The sequence below is a fragment of the Benincasa hispida genome, chromosome 4, assembly GCF_027475165.1.
Source record: "Benincasa hispida cultivar pf3 chromosome 4, pf3_genome.v1.1, whole genome shotgun sequence".
NCBI classification, from domain to species: domain Eukaryota; kingdom Viridiplantae; phylum Streptophyta; class Magnoliopsida; order Cucurbitales; family Cucurbitaceae; genus Benincasa; species Benincasa hispida.
In genome coordinates this window covers 9,758,335-9,776,584 of record NC_143481.1, presented here as the reverse complement: position 1 = coordinate 9,776,584, position 18,250 = coordinate 9,758,335, and the positions used below count along the sequence as shown (strand labels likewise).

Below are 18,250 nucleotides of genomic sequence, written 5' to 3'. Positions count from 1 at the left end.
TCATGGGTTGTATGTGTTGGAGAAGAGGTTGTTCTTTACAAAACAGACTGATTGTGGATTTTGAGGATAGACTTCAGATGGATGTGACTCGCTGCAACCCACATAGGTCATGGGTCGTCTCAACGAATCTATTTGATGGACATTTTACATTTGAGGTTATTGTTTATGGTTAAGTTATTCAACATGATCATCATGGCGGCCACTTGCTTAGCTAAGGTGCTCATTGTATCATTACCCATCACTCCTGCTCTTCGACGTCTATATTCTGATTGTGATTCATCGCCCTAGTTCATGTTATTCTTCTCTATTCGATCTAAAATCTCCTTTGCATTATCATAAAACTTGATCATAATCCCTCTTGCTGTAGCTGAGTTTGCGGCCATCTGTGAAAGTTCATTTAGGCCAGTATAGAATGTTTCCATACTAAACGTGAGCGAATGTCTAATCCCTTTGCAAAATGAAAATTATTTTCATTTTATCCTTTAGTTACGAAAACAAGTGACCCTTTTGCATAAAGCTTCAGCTTCGGGAATCGGAAGAATTCCTTGCTCGGAGACTCAATTTTCAGCCTTGTCTCTTCGTTCTCCCGGATTTTCTTTGTAAAGTCTCTTCAGACCAACCTCCTTTACAATGAATTATAGGGAATTGTAAAACTCTCAGGATCCTTCAATTTTTAATTAATTTGATCCTCAGTTATCCCCGTTGAGCCACTGAGAGGATCTTATGAACCTATAAATTGAAGCTCATACGGTGACTTGATTTCCTACAAAACAGACTTGAAATATTCTTTTCTACCATCGCAATGGTATCAGTGGGTGTATTGACGAAAATTTATAATTCTCGCATTTCTTAGGTCACCTTGCCTTTATGCATTTTGTATCATCGCATAGGAAAAGAGTAGAGACTTAGGAATAAGCTCTATGGACACTTTTGCATTCAAAACATGCGTCCTAGACTTAGGAGCATCACATTTTCATTGGAAAATGACTTGCTGTGCATGAAGCTCCAAGCTAAGCAACGAAGTCACTCAGACTTTGTAAGTCAGTCCTACCCTCAGCCTCCACAAATAAGGTAACCCATGGTTCAAACATTTCTTGATTAACTGTTTAAATCTCTCCCAAATGTCATTTAAGGTTTCAGAGTCTCTTTGTTCGAAGTTCATGATTTTGCTTTCATGTCTTGTGTTGACAGTAGGAGGGAAAAACTTTTGCATGAATTTCTCTACTAACTTCTTCCATGTAATCATCTCACAAGGCTCGAAGGAGCTTAGCCCTTGCTTTGCGTCATCTCTTAGTGAATAAGTGAATAGAGATAGCCTTATGGCTTCAGGTGTGGATCCAGGAATCACAAATGAATTGCATGTCTCCAATAAACGCTTTAAGTGTGCGTTGACAAAAGGTTCTTTCAATCTCGGGGTCGTATTTTGGCTAAGAAGAGTATTCTATGCTCATAAAACGTTTACAAGCTCAGGCTCAGCTTGTAATACTCCTTTGATTGAGAGTCTTGCAAAAAGATTCAAAACCAGATTATTGTTAGGTACGTCGCCTAATCCCCGACAACGACGCAAAAAATTTGTTGCATTTTTATTTTTGTGTTGCACTTGTGCCGTTGTCTATCTTAATGTGAGACTATATGTTAGGAGGTAGATATTAGTATTTCATACAATTTTCTAGTTGCAAGTAAGTTTTCTTGAGTTAGATTCAAATATAAACCTAGCTCAAGTTTCCTGGCAAGCCCATGATAGAATGCAGGGATTAGTTAGTGCTAACGCAACATGGTAAAATGATCTTTGTCATTGTGACTCTAAGTATAGATATGTGTTGAGATTCTAAACTAAACTAAGCAAGCATACATGCAAGAGAAAGAGGTTCGAGAAATGGGATGCATTGATAGAATATGGAATGTGTTAGAATGTAATGTGATGATTCCTCAGTAACAAACAACAAATTTGTATGAAATCAATGGAATGAAATGGGGTTGGGAAGACTATTTGGTAATCTTTAAGTGTACATGTGTGATGCGTCCAGGTTTTGTTCTCCACCTAAGTCTTTCAACATCTCTTGATGTGTTTGTCACACTTTATCTTATCTCTAAGGTGCATGCGTTTACTAATATGATAGATCAATATGACTAACTTTATTTCTAAAGCTACTCAATATTCTTACTTGATGCATTCTATAGTTACTTACTCTCTCAAGCAGTTAACTATTTCAAGTCAAATCGATTGATTGAATGGATTCAAGTATAAAACATTTTAAGTATATGTCAAGCAAGTTGGATGCACATACATGTGACTTAGCAGATTAATATTTAGTTCCACCTAGCCCACGATGGATTTAACTACTCATTATGAAAGAAATTAAGAAAATGGATATGGAAATGGATGAAATCATGATTGAATTAATATCAATGAAATATTTCTATAGAATCCCCATTCAATCAAGACAAATAATGGAAGAAAATGCTAAGTAAGGGAAAGAAAATTATGTCAAGTTGCTTGGGTCAATCTCTTGCTCCTTTGGTTTTCTTTTGGGTGTTTTCTATTGTGACTGGGGTGAAGACATGTTGAAGATTGTCTCTCTCGAGCTCTAACTTTGGTAGAACCTCTATATTAGTGGTGGAAATGGTGGTCAAACTCCTCTTCTTCTTGTAGGCGGCCGAGGAACTAATTTTGTACATGGATGTTACTGCCTACTCCTTAATCTCTTACTTTTTAAGTCTCTAACTAACTAACTATTCTTTAGATAGGCAGCATTTCCTTTTATAAGTATTGGACTCAGTAACTTGTGATGTGATAGCATTAAATTTCAAGCCCTATTGTGGTCGCCTGCTATTCTGATCTCTCAGACGCTGCCTATCAGGTTGCCCATATTGCAAGTTGAGAATTGACGTTAAGTGCACGAGTAAAATGTATCTTCTTGCGTCCACTTGGTTTCAACACTTGCTTCCTATGTTGGATTGTCTACTTAGTGAAATTCTAAGACTCTTGCGTTATCAAGCATTAGTAGTGCATTTTTCTTTAAAAAAGATGCTTTTTGTATGCATTGAACGCATATATATAATTTTGTGTTTACCTACTGAAATGAATATGTTTCTCATTATTTGATCCTAATTATTCTAATTTTAAGAGAACAATAACTAATATTTTTATAAGTTCTCATTGTTGTTTCATTCAGACAGAAATAAAGGTGTAAAAGTACAAAACGATAGAAATTATTATTAAGATTTAGGAAAGTGCTTTAAGTTTTATAAATAGGCAGCTATCAAATGACTAAAAAAATATTGTTCACTACTAGAAAAAACACATTTCTTGAGGTTTGCAATTTTAAATACTTGATAAAATGTAATAGGTGATTTTTAAAGAAAAATGTCAAGAAAATATATATAGGAAAATAGAAATTGTGAGGGTAATTTTAATGAAAAACGTCCAGAAATGTAAAAAGCGGAGGTGGGGGATTTTTTAGATATTCTTTCTATGCTGGCAGAATACTTTGACATGTAAAAGATATCAAGTTTTAGGATTCATTTTTAGGAGCCTCTGTTTTTATTCCCTTTACTTGTCGTGCCTTCTTCCTCTCAAACGAAACCCTAGGAATTTTTCTCCCCATCGACTATCTCGCCTCTCTTCTCCCAGGTCACGTTTGCACCGTCTCTGCACTCAACGTGGTCGTCGTGTGGTTGCTGGAAGATCGAATAAGCCCTAGCAATTTCTGGCTTGTCTTCTTCACCGTTCCTCCAAGATCGAAGAAGCCCTAGCGATGTCTAGTAAGTTCTCTTCCTTTTCTACTTTGTCATGCACTATCGTGGCAACTGAATCGTCGACCAAAGCAATATTAATGTCGGCCATGACCAAATGGACTCCAGAGGGGTAATCATAAGCAGTGACCATGCTGATGGGTTTCTAGAGAAACAGAACAACAAAAGGGACCATACTGTCCAAATGGTAGGTTTGATTCAAGAACCAAAAGTTGGAAGAACAAGAGAGTTTTTGTTTAAATGGTCCCAAATGATTTGAAGAATTTTCAAACATACAAGTTTCATCATTACAAAATATTCAAGTAAAACCCAAAATCATTTCTTCCAAATCTCAAAACCAAAGTGGCTAACAAAATCTTCTTCATCTTCCTCCCCATGTTCACAAGCAAACAAAATCAAACTCCCGTTCATTCCTTCATTCTCTCTTATTTGCTTCGTTTTTCAGCTAACCCTCTTACTAAAAATTAGATTTTTGGAGACATGAAATTGAAAGTTTTAGCAAATCTATGTAAATAAAACAGATTATTAAACAACTTAAAATGATCTTCATTGTTATACATTCTAATGTTCTTTGCATCCGGATAAAATGCCAGCCATCTCTGATTTTTATTGAATTCATGAATGTCTTCTGTTATCATTGGCTCTAATGAATGAATAAGCCATTGAATGGAAAATTTATAGTTTGTTTCATTTGTGTAGTTGCTAATGTCTTCTTTTTACATATTAGGGAAGAGCTTTCCAACAAGACATATTTTAGGCAAAAGAAAAATGACACTGGGATTGCTAGAAGGTATTCCAACAATGTTGAAATGTGAAGTAGCTGTGGTAATTTTCTTTCTCGTACTCACTGTTTTCTTTTCTATCCTTTTTTTCTCTTAATTTGTCTTTTTCCCCACTTAATCTATTTGCTTGCATGGTAGGTTCCTAAAGGTATAGAAATGAATGAGTAGGTAACTAATCTCTGTTATTGAGTTTTACCTTCTAGTAATGAATGAGTAGGTAAGAGACATGCTATGTTTGCATATATATATCTGTGTTTATAATTTCCATTTATGACATATTTCTTTGTATATAATTTCCATTTATGACATATATTTCTTTATTTATGACATCTCATCCTGGCAATATCCTCATATATGAATTATAAGTTCAAAATGTCTTAGTTAGAGAAACAGAACAACAAAAGGAACCATACTATCCAAAAGGTAGGTTTGATTCAAGAACCAAAAGTTGAAAGAACAAGAGAATTTTTGTTTAAATGGTCCCAAGTGATTTGAAGAAATTTTCAAACATAAAATATTTATCATTACCAAATATTTAAGTCAAACCCAAAATCATTTCTTCCAAATCCCAAGTGATAACAAACTCTTCTTCTTCTTCCTGTCCGTGTTCAAAAGCAAACAAAATCCCTTCATTCTTTCTTATTTGCTTCGTTTTTCAGCTAACTCTCTTACTAAAAATTAGATTTTTGGTGATATGAAATTGAAACATTTAGCAAATCAATAGAAATAAAAATAGATCATTAAACAACCTAAACTGCTCTTCATTGTTATACATTCTAATGTTCTTTGCATCCAGATAAAATGCCCGCCATCTCTTATTTTTATTGAATTCTGTTATCATTGGCTCTAATGAATGAAGAAGCCATTGAATGGAAAATTTATAATTTGTTCATTTGTTTAGTTTCTAATGTCTTCTTTTTACATATTAGGGAAGGGCTTTCCAACCAGGCATATTTTAGGCAAAAGCAAATGATACTGGGATTGCTAGAAGGTATTCTAACAATGTTGAAATGTGAAGTAGTTATGGTAATTTTCTTTCTCGTACTCATTGTCTTATTCTCCATCCTTCTTTTCTCTTAATCTATCTATTTCACCACTTAATCTTTTTGCTTGCATGGTAGGTTCCTAAAGGTATAGAAATGAATGAGTAGGTAACTTATCTCTGTCATTGAGTTTTACCCTCTAGTAATGAATGAGTATGTAAGAGACGTGCTATGTTTGCATTTATATATCTGTTTATAATTTCCATTTATGACATATTTCTTTGTTTAAAATTTTCATTTATGACATCTCATCTTGGCAATATCCTTATCTATGAATTATAAGTTCAAAATGTCTCAGTTAGAATCGTCTAAGCCCAGTGCTTTAGACTGTAATCTTATTATCTTATAAGCCCAAATGCCAAGTTTTTTTTTGGAGATTCATATGCTAATTTACTTTGAAATTTATTAGCCATTTCTTTTGATTCATGATTTCTATTTACATTAGTTTACTTCTTGCACTTATAGGTATGTGTACAAAATGTAAGAAACAAGGTTGCAAGAACAATTGGGGGACGCTTATTTGGCATAAAATAGGTATGTTGAGATCTTATTTCAAAGTTATTTAGGGATTCACATATTGATTCTGACTTCTTGTGGTGATGATTTGTAATATGCTTTCTTGAAATTAAGGATAATAAACAATTTAGGACCAATATAATTATTATTAGATCTATTATTTCCATGGATGGTTTAATTTTTGGGTTGCTATATGTGATCGTAGGTGCTCGTACATTTTAAATGTGTTTGTTTTGGTTGATCAATTTCTGGATTTACTTCATATTCATATTGGTGTATATTTTTTTTGGAATTGTTCAACTTGGGAGATTGTTAGGGTTGATGTCCTAAATCTCGTGGGTCCTATAGTTTATAATTGTATTGTATAAATAATTTATTTATTTAATAAAATTTGAGGTATTTTATTTGATATTTAGTAGCATTAACCTATAAAACCAATAAACTAACATTCAATGTTATTTTCTGTAGCTTAAACATGTATACAGAGACATACAGGTTCATCGTGTTTAAGTGATATCGTAAATGACCTGTAATAGATGGATAAGGTTGGATACTTTATTCTAGTGACACTACGAAAGTGACCCACTTTATAGATGTTACCATTGTTGTAAAGTGCTACAAATGATCTTATCCTAATCACTCATGTAAAGACATGTGAGCAATGATGTTCTATACATAGGAGAGTTTGTATAAGATCGGACCATGAAATTAATGGTCTTATTATATAACATCGTTAATAATAGAGACTTATATTTCAACCAGGATGACCATAGGTGATATGACTTGAATCTTGAGTGAGTTGTGAATTCTTGTCTATGGAGGCGACCCTTTGATTTGTATAGGTGAGAGTGACCAGATCGCCGACTCAATAAACTTACCATTTTGGGGATTCGTCTGATTGGGGAGTTGGAAACATATGTATACAAGATGGAATTTGCTTCTTTTCGAATGCCGGGGTAAATACTTCTATAAGGGTTGATTTCGTGGCTTGAATATAGTGGCACCACACTCTCTTGGCTTGAGAGGGGTTGAGTCATAGTTAGACTATAATTTATTATTCATTAGAGGGATGTTTAGATGTAATTACAACGACAAAACGATAATTTTGGTCCAGTTGTACTTACGAGTAATTTTTGAATGGTCATCGCGCTGTTGACTAGTTATATCCAATTGACACAAAAAGACATCAGTAGTGCGAAGAATGCAGCTATCGGTCTTTAATAGAATAACCGACAGTTAATGGATGTTGGATAATTTAATTAAAAGAGTTTAATTAATTGTCAAAGTACCAGAGCTTCAAGTTTAATTAATTGGCCAAGTATCGGAGCTTCAATCTACAGGTCCAAATACTAATATTAGTTGAAATACTAATTGAATGAATGAGATTCATATAATTAAACTTAAGAGAGAAATATAAACTATAGGTTATATTCTATTTGATACAATATAAAAACCATAGGCTATATATTATATTCGATATAACATATAGAAATATACGTTAATTATATATATATATATATATATATATATAGATTATTCATCAATTTAATTTTATATTTAATTTAAGGAGTTATTAACTCCCTCCCCTAGTTTTTCTCTCAATTAGACGTGGGAGTGGGAAGTTGGATGAAGATCTTTTATCTTCTTCCTCTTGCTGTACTTTATACAATGCTCTCCTTTCCCAAGGAATACATAGAAAAAAAAAAAATTCTCCTCTCTCAAATTTTATCTCCCTCCCAAAATCATAGCAGCGCACACACACTCGTACTAATTCTCAAATCCTACGGAGAATATAGGAGGCTCTCTTATGGTGGTATCTAAAGTTGGGTTTGTAGATTTTTGTTTGTATTTTTGTACGAAGAGTTCATGACTAATTGGGAGAAAATTCGTGAAGACTTTTTTGGCTTCAAGGGTAAGTTAATTCTTCAAACCCCAATTCTTTCTCCTTGTATAACATGTAAATCCTATATTATGCATAATTCTTGTTATCTATAATTTTAATTCTCTGTAAATTTTAAAATTGGGATCAATCTTGTTTTCGCTATGGACCTCGTAGTCCTTCAGTAGGAAGATGACATATCATAAACAGGAAATTTAAAATGAAAAATCTCAACCCTAAATATAGACAATATAAACAATAATATATTTATAAATTTTGTAGTATTCTATTTGTTTTGGGTTAAAAAAAATATAATTTAAATCTTTTTGAAAATCTCTTAATTCTAATGGGAAAAAAATTTGAATTATTATTATTATGGTGTATTTATAAATAACTAGATATACAGGGGTTTAACTGAAAAAAGAAATCTTTATTTTCCCTATCTAAAAATTTGGTAGGCATTTTTACCATGTTGACAATTTAGACATATTTCAACATTGGATATTTTATGTAGGCATTTCTTATAATTTCCTTAATTTTTATGATAATACAAACAACCCCATATACGTAGACTAGCAAACTATATTTAGAAAATTTCTACGAGGAAACATTGATAAGTTGTTAAAACCTAATGTTTTAACTAACAAAATATTGACTAGCTAAGTCCTAATAGACATCCACTTCTTACCTTGCAACATTTTTAATTAGATAGATTGCTTAGTTGTAATTTTAAATAGCTTTTTTTTTTTTTTTTTTTTTTTTTTTTCTAAACACTAGTCTAGTACTAACTACTAAGGTCAGTTTATTATTTGTCTTTTGCCTTTAATTGGGTTGATTATTTGAAAGCTAAATGTGTACATTTTGAGGGAGGAATGTTGATAGATGAATCAAAGAGCTATTAAGGTTAATCAATCATGTTTAAGAAAGTCTAGGCATTTTCTTATTCTAGATCTTGCATGACCTAGAAATTGTCAATTTTGAACCGTTCGGTTAATTTGTGGAGGGTTTCAACTTTAGATAAAAAATAGTTATCTATGTTCCATTGTTGTATTTTAATTAGTTCCACGACTTTTTATTGGGAACAAGTTTCAATTATAACAATTTAGGTTCACATTAGTTATCTTTTATTCTCATAAGTCATGCTTCATACAACTTAAACTTACAAAGGAACACATGCAACAATATCATAGATCCAAATTGTTATTAGTTTAACCTTTATTTTTTTTTTTATTTGCGTTATCTTAGTTTATACCAAATACGTAAAAAAAATCTTGTTATAATTTTCAAGTTTTATTTTATAAGCTTATACACAAATTAAAAACACACAATATTATTTTTAATTTTAATTTTATTATTAGTTTAGTTTAAATTGGGATTGATTAAACTTTAATATGTTATGTTGAAAGAAGCGGGTAAAACATTTGGAATAGATATATTTAATTCTATTCACATTTAAGCTATAATATTTTACAACATTTTTTTAAATTATTGATTATTTAAATGAGGAACTATAAAAAAATAAAATAAAATGAGGTGTATTTATTAAATTGAGATTCAATAGAAATGAGATTTAAATAAAGAGAGAGGTGAAGGATTTTTTTTGGGATAGATAAGAAATTTAATATAGATTAGAAAATGATAAATAATATAATTATAGTAAATGACCATAGTGGAAGAGGTAGGTAGGTATCTGCCAACCATTTACCCAAAGTAATTTCTGTTGTAGTATTAAAATGACCATGATCTTGGTTAAAACCTTCATGCGTGTCTAGGTTTATAGGTAATTTCAAGGTATTGATGATCATATCCGGTAGCTCTTTACTGACTACATCTTGTGTTGCTTTAACTGTCGGCAAATCATGAGTATCATGCTTCATCATAAAGTCATAGAGGGCTATTTTAACAAGAATGATGGGTAAAAATCTAGGCTTTATGTCATTGCGGATGTCGGTGAAGAAATTCTTTAGGTTGTTTTTGTATCTACTAGCAGTGTCATTCATAGTTGCATCACTCTCCCCTTGAAACCAGAAAAGAGCATGCACAACCCCACCTTCTTTATCTGATGCTTTGATTCGTTCAATGAAATTTTTGTAAAATGTTGCACCAGGATTGTTAGGATTTTTAATCCATTCAATTATGGTGCTACCTTTAACACAAGGAACTAAACCCACTATGCCTGCTTTTGGCCCTACTTTTGCTAATAACTGGTGAGCAAAGGGCATTCCTGGACCAATCCCAACTGTTTTGTTGATGTCGATTCCCTTATGTAGAGGTTCTCGTGCCATCTCTCACTGGAGTGCAGGGTTCAATTGTAGGATGGATGGGTCAGATTGACATTCTGGTGGAATTAACCTGTCCCACTCAAGCTCTCCCACTTGATTATTCTCAACCCCACCTCGACCAGCCATATTGTTCTGACCAGCTAGGATGAATATGTTCTTAGGAGAAGCAGCCCTTAAAAGGGAAGAACTTAATAGCATTGTGCATAGCAAGATTGATAACTTTAATAAAGCCATTTTGATCTTTTGTATCTGTGCAAGTAGACACAGAAAAAAAGTGTAAAATGAGTATACACTTGTCTAAAATAGGTTGTAACTTTTCTTTTGTGCCTATTTGCACAGACACAACTACTTTCCTATTGAAATTTTGCTTTCTCTTCCTTTTGTTTTATTGGCTGATCCTTACCTCTACTTTTCTATGTTAGTGGCCCTCAACTTTTATACTCAAATTTATTTCTAAGTTTAGTAAATTTAGTTTTGAAAGTTCATTTTTATTGGTGAATATTTGTGTATTGTGAGTGTTTGTCCCCTTTAATTATTTTGGACCACCACAAAATAAATTTGTTGCGTTAATGTCTATACCCATCAACCAAAATTGACAAATTTTTTAGACTTGCATGAGATAGATTTTTCTTATTACAAGCGAAACATAATCTATCACAAATGAACAAAACTTATAAAATTAAGTCCAATGATTAATGAAGCAATATCATGACGCTCTTCAATGGAACGTATTAAAAAAAGTAATATAATTTTTTAAAAATGTTTTTTTTGTTACATGGCAAATTTCAATTGATTGACTGAGTACCTAATAATATATGTGTATATATATATATTTAAAAAAATAAACTTAAAAATGGATAAGGCAAATTAGTTGGAGAGAAAATTAAAATTTGGCAAGTTAATCATAGCGATGCTAGAAAAGAGCAATGGAAGAAAAAGAATTAATCTTTGACGATGCTAATAAATTTTCATCATCTTCCATTAAATTCACCTAATTATCTACTAGACCCAATCCGCCAGTGTTAGAATAATTAACAAATAACATGATAAATGTGTCGTACTTTACTATGCTAAAAAAATTATACCGTAACTATGAGTACTGTAAAAGAAGAAAAAAAAAAAAAGCTAAATAATTGAAATCTTCAATCATTTATACATTTGGTCAAGTTGTTGTTTTATCCGGATAAAAGCAAAAGTGTAAACGTACAAAACAACATAAATTGTTATTAAGATTTAGGAAAGTGCTCTTTGTATAGATGGCGGAACCAGGATGTTAAACAAGGGGCACAAGTTTAGCTAAACATAATTTTAGGTGTATCGATATAATATTCAACTGATACAACATCGTCCAAATGATCATGACTATCTAAATGATCATGATATGACAGCATTAATTTCCATGCCTTGGTTAATCGCTTGTCATTTCAGTTGCTTTTTAGACGCCGACATTCAGATACCCATACTTGTAAGTGGTGATTTGACAAGAACAACTCGAACCAATGTATCTGTTATGCGTTAGAATCTTTTAAACGCATGCCTTTGCATTAGTAGAGCCTACAACACTTATGAGATTTATTGAAATCCTGCGATGGGATGCGTTAGTCACATAGTTTTATCAGAAAGAATGTTTTTGTAAAGGTTAGTAATGTTTGATGGATTCCATGCGTTTTCCTTTAAGATAGATGAGATTTTATCATTAAGAATCCTGATTGTTCCAACTTTCGAGAGACAATAATTTGTATTTCTACAAGTTATCAATGTCCCTACATACTTGTTTAAATTTCATAAGATAACCCAGGATCTTAGTTTATTGGATTGAGTATATGCTTATAAAATAACACTTATTTTATTAACAACAATATGTTTATACAAAATTTACAAACTACGAGATTACAAGGAGATTTAGGATACCAATCTCAATAGAATGGTCTGTATTTGGAGCATGTTTAGCCTAGATGCTTGGTTTTGACACATTCCCTCATGATTAAATACGTTGTTTTTAATGTGTTCGATAGAATGTCTAGTCATGATCTCCAAGAGGCAATAGTAATTGTGTATTGAATGGATGACTAACCTAGGATGCACTAATTACTAGATTTGGAGATGTAGAAGCATGTAGATAGATTAACAATTAATCGACACAATTGAATCCTTGAACTTAATGCTCATGTTTTCTCTTCTATATGACCGCCAATAGAGATAGAAGCATGTAGATAGATTAGGGTTAGCGCTATCCTAACTTAATCGTTGATTAGGATGTTTTCTTGACTAGGTTATGCTAGTTGTCCGCCTTTGTAGAGACTAATTTAATATAGATTAAGTAAGTAGTTGCATGCTTAATATGATTATGAATTAAATTTTATAGAATTCAATGATAAGAATTACAATGAACGTTTAACTTGGATTAGAAGCAAGATTGTTCTAAACTTACTTACAACTATCCATTATCTTCTTATTTTTAGTATGTTTCTTGTTTTAATCAAAAACTCATGTTTTGTAGCTTCCATAGTTAAGTTGGGTTAAAGAAAAAATTAAATAACATTTTCCTGTGGATCGACCTCTTACTTCCACTTTAACCACAAGTTTGCTAGGTTGTTGTTCGAGTTTTATAAATATTGTTTGTTTCGGGTTAGGTAGAACTAATGAAACCTACTTAGCGTCTGGACAACTACTCTTCATTGTTATACATTCTAATGTTCTTTGCAACCGGATAAAATGTCACCCATATCTGATTTTTTATTGAATTCATGAACGTCTTCTGTTATCATTGGCTCTAATGAATGAAGAAGCCATTGAATGAAAAATTTATAGTTTGTTTCATTTGTGTAGTTGCTAATCTCATCTTTTTATATGTTAGGGAAGGGTTTTCCAACAAGACATATTTTAGGCAAAAGCAAAATGATATTGGGATTGCTAGAAGATATTCCAACAATATTGAAATGTGAAGTAGCTATGGTAATTTTCTTTCTCGTACTCATTGTCTTATTTTCTATCCTTTTTTTCTCTTAATTTGTCTATTTCCCCACTTAATCTTTTTGCTTGCATGGTAGGTTCCTAAAGGTATAAAAATGAATGAGTAGGTAACTTATTTATATCATTGAGTTTTACCTCTTGTAATGAATGAGTAGGTAAGAGACATGTTATGTTTGCATGTATTTCTGCATTTATAATTTCCATTTATGACATATATTTATTTGTTTATAATTTTCATTTATGACATCTTATCATGGCAATATCTTCATCTATGAATTATAAGTTCAAAATTATCTATTAGAATCATCTAAGCCTACTACTTCAGACTGTGTTCTTATTATCTCATATGCCCAAATGCCAAGTTTTTTTTTTTTTTTTTTTTAGAGATTCAAATGCTAATTTATTTTGAAATTTATAAGCCATTTCTTTTGAATCATGATTTTTGTTTACATTAATTTTCTTCTCTTTGCACTTGTAGGTATGTGTACGGAAAATGAGAAACAAGGTTGAAAGAACAATTTGGGAATGCTTATTTGGCATATAATAGGTATGTCGAGATCTTATTTCAAAAATCTTCAAGAATTCACATATTGATTATGACTTCTTGTGGTGATGATTTGTAATATGCTTTCTTGATATTAAGGATAGTGAACAATATAGGACCAATATAATTAATATAGGGAGACCTCTTCTTGTCAAACTCGACCATATTATATCAATGTTCAACAAAAATAATTATTAAAAAATTTACAAAGGAACACATGTAACAATATCATAGATCCAAGGCACTATTAGAAGAATTAATATTTTGTTATCTTTAGTCTTTTTTTTAATCTTAAAATATACCAAATACATAAAAGAAATCATGTTATAATTTTCAAGTTATTCATAAACTTATACACAAATTAAAAACACTCAATATTATTTTTAATTTTAATATTATTATTAGTTTAGTTTAAACCGGGATGGATGAAACTTGAATATGTTATGTTGAAAGAAGTGGGTAAAACACGTGGAATAGATATATTTAATTCTACTCACATTTAAGCTATGCTATTTTACAACATTTTTTTTAATTATTGATTATTTAAATGAGGAACTATAAAAAAATAATAAAATGAGGTGAGTATTTATTAAATTGAGATTCAATAGAGAAGGGATTTAAAGAAAGAGAGAGGTGAATGATGTTTTATTGGGATAGATAAGTAATTTAATAGAGATTAGAAAATGATAAATTATATAACTAGAGTAAATGACCATAGTGGGAGAGGTAGGTATCAGCCAACCATTTACCCAAAGTAATTTGCGTTGTAGTATTAAAATGACCATGATCTTGGTTAAAACCTTCATGTGTGTCAACGTTTATAGGTAATTTCAAGGCATCGATGGTCACTATATCTGGTAGTTCTTTACTGACTGCATCTTGTGCTGCTCTCACTGCCGGCAAATCATGAGTATCATGCTTCATCATAAAGTCATAGAGGGCTATTTTAACAAGAATGATGGGTAAAAATCTAGGCTTTATATCATTGCGGATGTCGGTGAAGAAATTCTTTAGGTTGTCTTTGTATCTATTGGCAGTGTCACTCATAGCTGCATCACTCTCCCCTTGAAACCAGAAAAGAGCACGCACAACCCCACCTTCTTTATCAGATGCTTTGATTCGTTCAATGAAATTTTTGTAAAATGTTGCATCAGGATTGCTAGGATTTTTAATCCATTGTTCAATTATGGTGCCACCTCTAGCACAAGGAACTAAACCCACTGTGCCTGCTTTTGGTCCTACTTTTGCTAATAACTGGTGAGCAAATGGCATTCCTGGACCAATCCCAACCGTTTTGTTGATGTCGATTCCCTCATGTAGAGGCTCTCGTGCCATCTCCCATTGGAGTGCAGGGTTCAATCGTAGGATGGATGAGTCAGATTGACATTCTGGTGGGATTAACCTGTCCCACTCAAGCTGTCCCACTTGATTATTCTCAACCCCACCTCGGCCAGCCATATTGCTCTGACCAGCTAGGATGAATATGTTCTTAGGAGAAGTAGCCCTTGAAAGGGAAGAACCGAATAGCATTGTACATAGCAAAATTGATAACTTTAATAAAGCCATTTTGATCTTTTGTATCTGTGCAAGTAGACACAGAAGAAAAGTGTAATAGGTTTACACTTGTTTAAAAAAAGTTGTAACTTTTCCTCTGTGTCTATTTGCACGAACACAACTACTTTCCTATTGAAATTTTGCTCCTTCTTCCTTTTGTTTTGTTGGTTGATCCTTACCTCTGCCTTTCTATGTTAGTGGCCCTCAACTTTTATACTCAAATTTAATTCTAAATTTAGTAAATATTGAAAGTTCATTTCTATTGGTGAATATTTGTGGATTGTGAGGGTTTGTCGCCTTTAATTATTTTTTACCACCACAAAATAAATTTGTTAACCTTCTATTTGTGAAGGTATATATAAAAAAAACTTCAGCGAGTTCGTTGTTGTTTCCATTTTATTACATACTGTTTTAATCTTCTCTTCCATCCTCTTAAATAGAAGACGTTTCTTTCTGAGATACAAATATAAAAATTTAGTTCATGAATTATATAATTTCTTACTAATTTTTCAACAATATGCACATGTTTGTTCTACTAAATTAACATAGGCAATTGAATTTGTGACTACATTTTAGTCTATATAATATTTAAATTGTAACAACATAATATCCCTAAACTTTAATAAGTAACGATTCATTCCCACTCATCAAAAATATTATTTAATAATATTTCCTTCACATAATTTGATTATTGATCACAATTTATTTGTAAATTATATAAATTAAGTCATTACGTAATAAAGATTGACACATAATTTTGATGAGATCCATCATAGTGACTATGCATTATTATAAATTTAAAATTATAGAAAATAAATTATACATATTCAAGTTTAATGACTAAATTGTTATATAGGAGCTCGGTTGTTTCAAGTTGGATAGTACAAGGACAACATCATTATAAACTAAAGTTTATAGACTAAATAATTATTTATATGAAAATTAATTTGGGGACCAAGATGTTTTTGAACCCTTTAATTTTTAAAAAATTCTTGACCGTCAAGAATGTGTTAATAAATCCATCAACCATCGGGTATCTTATCTAGATAAGATGTTTATAGGAAATGGTCGTAATTCCATTTTTACAATTTTTTTTTTCATTATCCATTATCTAAATAGAAAATTGAAAATTTTGATAGAGTACGACATGTGATGTCCCCAATAGAACTGAGTTGTAGACATGAAAGCGTAAGAACTCAACAGGATCCCCCTCAATCGGTTAACCATAGACCCCCGGTTACTGGATCTAATCCTCCGCGAAAAGTCAGAAATTCCGCATATTTTTGACCAATTCAAAGTGAAAAATGGGGTTGCTCCCTCAGCAAAACTAGGATAAAGTTGCGCCAAAAGATCCCGATTCAAGATAAATTCATGAGGAAGTGGAATCTCTTTAGGATCATTGACAAAATTTTTAGTGAGATTAGATTTTTCTTATTATAAGAGAAATTAATTATTAAATATTATTTCGTTGTTGTTGTCTGATTGTTAATATGGTATATACTATATTTGTAAAAAATGATGTCACGATCTATCACAAATCAACATGACTTATAAAAATAAATCCAATGATTAATGGGGCAATATCATGACGCTCTTCTACTGAACATATTAAAAAACTAATATAATTTTTTAAAGAAGTTTTTTTTGCTACATGACAAATTTCAAGTGATTGATTGAGCACCTAATACTATATATATATATATTTAAAAAATAAAATTAAAAATGGATATGGCAAATTTGTTGGAGAGAAAATTAAAATTAGGCAAGGTAATCATAACAATGTTAGAAAAGAGCAATGGAAGAAAAAGAATTAATCATTGGCGATGCTAATAAATTGTTATCATCTTCCATTAAATTCACCTAACTATTCACCTAACTATCTACTTGACCCAATCCGCCAGTGTTAGAATAATTAACAAATAACTTGATAAATGTGTCGTACTTTACTATGCTAACAAACTTTACTAAAACGCAATCATGTGTACTGTAAAAGAAGAAAAAAAAAGTTAAATAATTGAAATCTTCAATCATTTATAAATTTGGGCAAGTTTTTGTTTCATCAAAAGCAAAAGTGTATAAGTACAAAACAACATAAATTTTTATTAAGATTTAGGAAATTACTCTTCGTATAGGTGGCAAAGCCAAGATATTATACAAGGGCACAAGTTCAACTAAACATAATTTTAAGTGTACTGATATAATATCGTCAAACGATCATAACTAACTAACATATGGAGATTGGTAGATCAAAAATTACATATTAGGGACAAAAATTTTAGCTTACTAACATCTAAATTTGTGTCATATATAGTTCTTGAACTTTAAAAAATTGAAATTGTGAGGTTCAATTAGAAACAATTTTTTTTTTTATCTAATAACTATTACTTTTTAAGCATTTTAAATATTTTATGAGATTTTTATACACTAAATTTAATTTTATAAATCTATTAGAAATTTTTAAGGGACTTATTAAAATTAAAATTTATATACTTACTGGTCATAAATTTACACACTAAAAATTAAATTTGGACTGACTTTAATGTGATTTAAAAATAATGGTAAAATAAATAAAAAGCTAAAAAATTATATGTAAAACTGGTGCTATAGTTTGTTTTAATTTTCAAAAATTAAAAATAAATAATCACCAAATGAGTCTAAAATTTAAAAAATATTTGTATATAAACATGAACATATATGTGGAAATATATATATATAAGAAACTTTAAGTGACAACAATGGGCTAAAATAAAAAAAGGAAATAAACCTGTCTCAAATAAGAATCAAACTTTGGTGGCCAGATTACCCTTAGTATATTTATTCTATCAATTTTGACTTTCAGTTTCATCAATTAAAATGTTTAATTGCTCATTAATTTTGAAACATCTTACTATAATTTTTAAATTTGAGTTTTGATATCAAAA

General features: G+C 31.1%; 1 long non-coding RNA gene and 2 pseudogenes across 20 annotated transcripts; 1 reads left to right on the top strand and 2 right to left on the bottom strand.

Annotated features, from left to right (window-relative positions):
* Window positions 1-3,405: 3,405 nt before the first annotated feature.
* On the top strand, window positions 3,406-15,485 carry LOC120075768 (uncharacterized). 20 transcript variants are annotated; one of them, XR_005481429.2, is made up of 8 exons: window positions 3,445-3,765; window positions 3,865-3,943; window positions 4,484-4,581; window positions 5,468-5,529; window positions 6,047-6,115; window positions 13,116-13,213; window positions 13,710-13,778; window positions 14,600-15,485. It is a non-coding gene; the product is annotated as an uncharacterized LOC120075768 (long non-coding RNA). The 20 variants fall into 20 exon arrangements; XR_016529197.1 differs by having other exon boundaries at window positions 14,930-15,053; XR_016529198.1 differs by lacking the exon at window positions 3,865-3,943 and having other exon boundaries at window positions 3,421-3,765.
* On the bottom strand, window positions 9,628-10,492 carry LOC120075767 (putative carbohydrate esterase At4g34215; annotated as a pseudogene).
* LOC120076059 (putative carbohydrate esterase At4g34215 pseudogene) lies at window positions 14,352-15,473 on the bottom strand (annotated as a pseudogene).
* Window positions 15,486-18,250: the final 2,765 nt, after the last annotated feature.